Here is an 8,454-nt window from a genome sequence, read left to right as displayed (position 1 = left end):
CATAGGCTTCTAGAATCATACTCAAATTTTATCATGTTCTAAATCCAATTTTAACATTTCATATCTCTTAAATAAATTACTGACAAGTCAAATTCTTCATTACAACTTTAAAAACCTCTTTATATCAAAAGTTCATTTCTAAACCCATAATAGAATTTCTCTTCTTATTCTCTTTACTTGATGATTTAAGTTCATAAATCTTTCCTTAAGCTTATATAACACTCAAATAAACAAAACAAACTTACAAATCCAAGAATTCAACACTAAAATAAAACTTACCTTTTAAACTTGAGCTACGGGAAGGAGAAGAAGAGAGTAAGAAGAAGAGAGTAAGAAGGCTTCCATAATTCTCCCAAACCCACGTGTTTAACCCTTATTTAAAGAAGAAAAATATCCTTTAAGCATAAAGGACCAAAATACCCCTTTAATTCATCCATTTATGCTATTTAATCCATCCTTAAAATTTCCTTACTTAAAGTCCCTGAACTTTTAACTAATTTTTAAATTGAACACAAAACTTTCAAAATTCTCACTTTAACCACTAGCCCTGATTTTGGGATATTACAAATCTCCCCTCCTTTAAAAAAATCATCCCCGAATTTTCATGACACGCACAATAAAACATATCTTCTAATGTTCTTATATTCTTTTCTTAACTTAATATTCTCTGTTTTCCGTTAATAGACTTACCTCTGTAAAACCATGTAATACCACTTATAATATAAACCCATACTCTAATCCTTGTACCTCAATATCACAACTCAATTGATTTATGTTCTTATTCTCTAATTACTTTACAACATAAACCAAATCTTTCATCATTTCTTAATCATTGTCTGTACCTCAATATATATAATCTTTTCATATTACCTTACGTACTTTTCTTATCCCTTTATTATTTTATTCCTTCAAAAATCAAAATATTCTTATCATATATTTTCTTTAATGTTCACCTACTCTTTTTCTATCACTTATACTTATCTCTAATTATCGATCTTCATCATATCTTCGTTACTTTGATAAATAACTTCACTTATACAGAATCTCATGCTTAACCATCTCTTATACTTGTATTTTCCTTCCTTAAATCCCTATTTTTGACATACAAATATTTTTCTCCTTGTCTTCATAATATTTATCTGATCAAAATACACAACCATATTCAAATCCATATCATAATTGATTAAAACATATATTTTACTTAATCAACTAATATTTCACATCATCTGACATACCGTCTTTACTTCTAATCATACTCATAATCCATAACTCAATATAATCTTTATCATATGTGATCTTCTAAACTCTATCCTTTTTCATAATCACGATCTCCTTATAACATAACTAGCATGTATCTTCCATCCGTAATCACATATTCTTTTTATTTCCCTCATACTTATCCTTGATCATCAATCATTATAACATTTTCATAACTCTGATAGTCAACACTCTTTGCACAAATCTTATTCTTTGTAAAATCCTTGTTCGAATCACAATACATAACCATTTACAAATTCTACGCCATACCTTGTTAGCTTAACTTGACATCATCTTTAATCCTTTAACTCTAATACATTCATCATCACTTACCCTTGTCAGTCAGCAACAGTTCTTCTAATCATATACACTTTTATTCATACACGTTATGATTCCCTTGTTTCAAATTCATATTCTCTGGCTTTATACATCTTACACGCTTGCCACTAATACACTTATTCTTGAACTCTTCTACCAATTCTCACAGCATCATTTGATCTTTTAACGCTCTTATGGTGATACTTGTTCATCATATTCTATCTTATCCACTAAATAACAAAACGACTCCATATCACCTTTCCGATTCAAAATAGTGAAAACTTTCTATCATTATTCAGATATGATTTCTACTTTCTAAAATCAACCTTTAATCTTATACGACATTTTTTGAGGTTTCTGCTCTTCATCCTGCCTGGCTCAGGCAGGTGAATTGCTATCACCATCAGATTTGTCGGCTATCGATTCACTTCGACAATTTCTATAATCAATTTCTACTATATCATACAAATCTTATTCTATTAGCAAGACATCATACTCCTTACTCTATCAGATCATAAATTTTCACTTTGAGTTGGCATATACACATTTTTAAACCTCATTTAAATTCGGTTTAAGCCTAGAATCGGCTAAACCTTAGCTCTGATATCATTAAATATAACACCCCCAACTCGTACCCGACCCGGATACGAGTCTAAGGTGTCACATTGACTTCTCAAAACATTTACTTTTACAAAATACCCAAGATTCAATTTGATATTTCTAATAAAACCATTTACTTTCTATGATATAAAACATATGGTTTTACAAAACTGATCAAAGCGTATCTAATACAAATCTTTTAACTACATGTCAACTAGATTCTATATAACATAATACATGTTATTCATTTAGGTTATGATCTGACCTTTGGTAAGGAGAAACTAACCTGTCTTGCTCCTTTTAGCTCCTCTTCCTGCTTTCCTGAACCTACGTGTGAAACACTCACACGCTAAGTCATAGACTTAGTGAGACATATAAATACACATGTAAATTATCAAATGCATGTACATATCATGTAATACAACGTCATACTTGTATACATATTTTTTCATGTAACAATTACATACACACATGCATGCCATCATTTATATTTTCTCATACTCTTATATGATTATCATTTCTATCTCTTATCTCTTGTTCATATGATATCTTATTTTCATATTCTATATCTTATAACATGTTCTTACATCATCATATGAGTCATTGATATTCATTCATATATATACATTAAAATATATTCATGTACATCACATAACAAATGCCATAGCCCATAACACACATCATTTCCTGTAACATATACACACATTCACATATATAATCATATAAAACATGTAACACATTTCTCATTACAACTCACATTTTATTATCTTTTTGGTTAGCCCATGCACACTACTAAGAACTTAAGGTATGTGAGTACATAGAGGTTGTGCAGTATGCTGTCACCACAGCTCGTATAATTCCCACTAGGGGAGCGTAGAATTTGTCCCGAAGGACCATTTAGATGTTCTGAAGGACCACATATAACACATATGTCCCAAAGGACCGCGTAGACCCTCAACTCTTGGCATGCCAATTATACCTATAGCTCTCATAACACATGACATGGGCATTATCTTTTACCTCATTACACATTCACATATTCATCCTTTTCACACATGGTCATATCACATAGTTCTTTATCACATTTCATATAGTTCACATATACCTTTTTCTCATATGCATATAACATATTATTTCTTATCTTTTAACTTGTATTACATATGGATGTAATCTTATTACTTATTATCAATATCTCATAGAACACTATTATACAACACATATCTCATAACATGTAATGCAACAAGGCATATTCACCTAGATCACAAACATAGAGAAGCAATTACATCTAAACATATGCATAGACTGAATTTCTCTGAACATCATATCACTACCTGCTTACATCTGAGTACTCATATTACCTAATATCAGAATTAGACTTCTCGCAAGTCATAATTCCTTAACATAACTACAATTCATATCATGTACTCACCTGATCACCAATAACACTTCCAAGCTCTTTCTCTTTCTTGCGTATCTTACTCTGACGACCTATCCGAACTTTGCTTTCGATCGATGTCTACACAATCATGTATTAATACTTATCAGTATCCAATTGATATACTATAATCTATCAATTCTTAGACTGAAAGAACGATTTACTCCATTTCCCATTGAAGTGCATCGGTACATTCTACAGTGTATCGATGCATCCCTTAACAGGTGATCGATGCACTACCCATGCATCGGTACACAATTTACATTCGATTTTTCCATTTTAATGGGTGTATCGATGCACTCCCTATGCATCGATGCACTTATTGCATTCGATATTTATATCGTTGAGAGTGCATTGGTACCCATTGAATGTGTATCGATGCACACATCCCAGAAATTACATTTTAGCACAAAAATCACTTCATTCTAACTCAATTATGCCATACGTCAACCCCTTTCATATCCTAAACTCAAACACACACACTTAAGCCCATTTGTACTCATTATCACATCTTAAATCTCCAAATCCTATCCTCTACATAGGCTTCAAGAATCATACTCAAATTTCATCATGTTCTAAATCTAATTTTAACATTTCATATCTCTTAAATAAACTACTGACAAGTCAAATTCTTCATTACAACTTTAAAAATCTCTTTATATAAAAAGTTCATTTCTAAACCCATAATAGAATTCTCTTCTTATTCTCTTTACTTGATGATTTAAGTTCATATAAGCTTTCCTTAAGCTTATATAACACTCAAATAATCAAAACCCATTTATAAATCCATGGATTCAACACTAAAATCAAACTTAACTTTTAAACTTGAGCTACGGGAAAGAAAAGAAGAGAGTAAGAAGAAGGCTTCCAGAATTCTCCCAAACCCACGTGTTTAACCCTTATTTAAAGGGAAAATATCCTTTAAGTATAAAAGACCAAAATACCCCTTTAATTCATCCATTTATGCTATTTAATCCATCCTTAAAATTTCCTTACTTAAGTCCCTGATCTTTTAACTGATTTCTAAATTGAGCACAAAACTTTCAAAATTCTCACTTTAGCCACTAGCCCTGATTTTGGGATATTACAAATCTCCCCTCCTTTAAACAAAATTCATCCCCGAATTTTCACGACACACACAATAAGAACATATATTGTAATATTCTTATATTGTTTTCCTAACTTAATATTCTCTATTTTTCGTTAATAGACTTACCTTTGTAAATCCATGTAATACAGCTTATAATATAAGCCCATACTCTAATCCTTATACCTCAATATCATAACTCAATTGATTTCTATTCTTATTCTCTAATTAGTTTACCACATAAACCAAATCTTTCCTCATTTCTTAATCCTTGTCTGTACCTCAATACATATAATCTTTTCATATTACCTAACACACTTTTCTTATCCCTTTATTCTTTTATTCCTTCAAAAATCAAAATCTTCTTATCATATCTTTTCTTTAATGTTCACCTACTCTTTTTCTATCACTTATACTCGTCTATAATTACCGATCTTTATCATATCTTCGTAACTTTGATAAATAACTTCACTTATACAGAATCTCATGCTTAACCATCTCTTATACTTGTATTTTCCTTCCTTAAATCCATCTTTTCGACATACAAATATTTATCTCCTTGTCTTCATAATATTTATCTGATCAAAATACACAACCATATTCAGATCCATATCAAAATTGATTAAAACATATACTTTACTTAATCAACTAATCTTTCACATCATCTGACATACCATCTTTACTTCTAATCATACTCATAATCCATGCCTCAATATAATCTTTATCATATGTGATTTTCTAAACTCTATCCTTTTCATAATCACGATCTCCTTATAACATAACTAACATGTATCTTCCATCCGTAATCACATATTCTTTATATTTCCCTCATACTTATCCTTGATCATCAATCTTTATAACATTTTCATAACTCTGATAGTCAACACTCTTTGCACAAATCTTATTCCTTGTAAATCTTGTTCGAATCACAATACATAATCATTTACAAATTCTACGCCATACCTTGTTAGCTTAACTTGACATCATCTTTAATCTTTTAACTCTATTACATTCATCATCACTTACCCTTGTCAGTCAGAAACAGTTCTTCTAATCATATACACTCTTATTCATACACGTTATGATTCCCCTGTTTCAAATTCTTAATCTATGGCTTTATACATCTTATACGCTTGTCACTAATACACTTATTCTTGAACTCTTCTACCAATTCTCACTGCATCATTTGATCTTTTAACGCTCTTATGGTGACACTTGTTCACCATATTCTATCTTATCCACTAAATAACAAAACGACTTCATATCACTTTTCCGATTCAAATTAGTAAAAACTTTATATCATTATTTAGATATGATTTCAACTTTCTGAAATCAACCTTTAATCTTATAAGACACTTTCTGAGATTTCCGCTCTTCATCCTGCCTGGCCAGGGAAGGTGAATTGCTATTACCATCAGATTTGTCGACTATCGATTCACTTCGACAATTTTTATAATCAATTTCTACTATATCATACAAATCTTATTCTATTAGCAAGACAACATACTCATTACTCTATCAGATCAGAAATTTTCACTTTGAGTTGGCATGTATACATTTTTAAACCTCATTTGACTTCGATTTAAGCCTAGAATTGGCTAAACCTTAGCTCTGATACCATTAAATATAAAACCCCAACCCGTACCCGATCCAGATACTAGTCTGAGGTGTCACATTGACTTCTCAAAACATTTACTTTCACAAAATACCCAAGATTCAATTTGATATTTCTAACCCAAGATTCAATTTGATATTTCTAATAAAACCATTTACTTTCTATGATATAAAACATATGGTTTTAAAAAACTGATCAGAGCGATCAAATACAAATATTTTAACTACATATCAACTAGATTCTATATAACAAAATACATGTTATTCATTTAGGTTATGATCTGACCTTTGGTAAGGAGAAACTAACCTGTCTTGCTCCTCTTAGCTCCTCTTCCTGCTTTCCTGAACCTACGTGTGAAACACTCACACGCTAAGTCATAGACTTAGTGAGACATATAAATACATATGTAAATTATCAAATGCATTTACATATCATGTAATACAACGTCATACTTGTACACATATTTTTTCATGTAACAATTACATACACACAAGCATGTCATCATTTATATTTTCTCATACTCTTATATGATTATCCTTTTTATCTTTTATCTCCTGTTCATATGATCTCTTATTTTCAAATTCTATATCTTATAACATGTTCTTACATCATCATATGAGTCATTGGTATTCATTCATATATATACATTAACATATATTCATGTACATCACATAACAAATGCCATAACCCATAACACACATTCTTTCCTGTAACATAAACACACATTCACATATATCAACATATAAAACATGTAACACATTTCTCATTACAACTCACATTTTTTTGTTATCTTTTTGGTTAGCCCATGCACACTACTGAGAACTTAAGGTATGTGAGTACATAGAGGTTGTGCACTATGTTGTCACCACAGCTCGTATAATTCCCACTAGGGGCGCATAGAATTTGTCCTGAATGACCTCTATGTCCCAAAAGACCGCGTAGACCCTCGACTCTTGGCATGCCAATTATACCTATAGCTCTCATAACACATGACATGGGCATTATCTTTTACCCCATTACACATTCACATATTCATCCTTTTCACACATGGTCACACCACATAGTTCTTTATCCCATTTTATATAGTTTACATATACCTTTTTCTCATATGCATATAACATATTATTTCTTATCTTTTAACTTATATTACATATGCATGTAATCTTATGACTTATTATCAATATCTCATAGATCACTATCATGCAATACATATCTCATAACATGTAATGCAACAAGGCATATTCACCTAGATCACAAACATAGAGAAGTAATTATATCTAAACATATAGATAGACTTGAATTTCTCTGAACATCATATCACTACCTGCTTACATCTGGGTACTCATATTACCTAATATCAGAATTAGACTTCTCGCAAGTCATAATTCCTTAACATAACTACACTTCATATCATGTACTCACCTGATCACCAATAACACTACCAAGCTCTTTCTCTTTCTTGCGTATCTTACTCTGACGACCTATCCGAACTTTGCATTCAATCGATGTCTACACAATCATGTATTAATACTTATCAGTATCCAATTGATATACTATAATCTATCAATTCTTAGACTGAAAGAAAGATTTACTCAATTTCCCATAGAAGTGCATCAGTACATTCTACAGTGTATCGATGCATCCCTTAACAGGTGCATCGATGCACTACCCATGCATCGTTACACAATTTACATTCGATGTTTCCATTTTAATGGGTGTATCGAAGCACTCCCTATGCATCGATGCACTCATTGCATTCGATGTTTATATCGTTGAGAGTGCATCGGTACCCATTGAATGTGTATCGATGCACACAGCCCAAAAATTACATTTTAGCACGAAAATCACTTTATTCTAACTCAATTATGCCATACTTCAACCCCTTTCATATCCTAAACTCAAACACACATACATAGCCCATTTGCACTCATTATCACATCTTAAATCTCCAAATCCTATCCTCTACATAGGCTTCAAGAATCATACTCAAATTTCATCATGTTTAAATCCAATTTTAGCATTTCATATCTCTTAAATAAACTACTGACAAGTCAAAATCTTCATTACAACTTTAAAAACCTCTTTATATCAAAAGTTCATTTCTAAACCCATAATAGAATTTCTCTTCTTATTCTCTTTACT

The sequence above is a fragment of the Hibiscus syriacus genome, unplaced genomic scaffold (assembly GCF_006381635.1).
Source record: "Hibiscus syriacus cultivar Baekdansim isolate YM2019G1 unplaced genomic scaffold, ASM638163v2 tig00110243_pilon, whole genome shotgun sequence".
Taxonomy (NCBI): Eukaryota; Viridiplantae; Streptophyta; class Magnoliopsida; order Malvales; family Malvaceae; genus Hibiscus; species Hibiscus syriacus.
The sequence above is the reverse complement of the archived record's forward strand: the minus strand, read 5'-3'. Positions refer to the sequence as shown.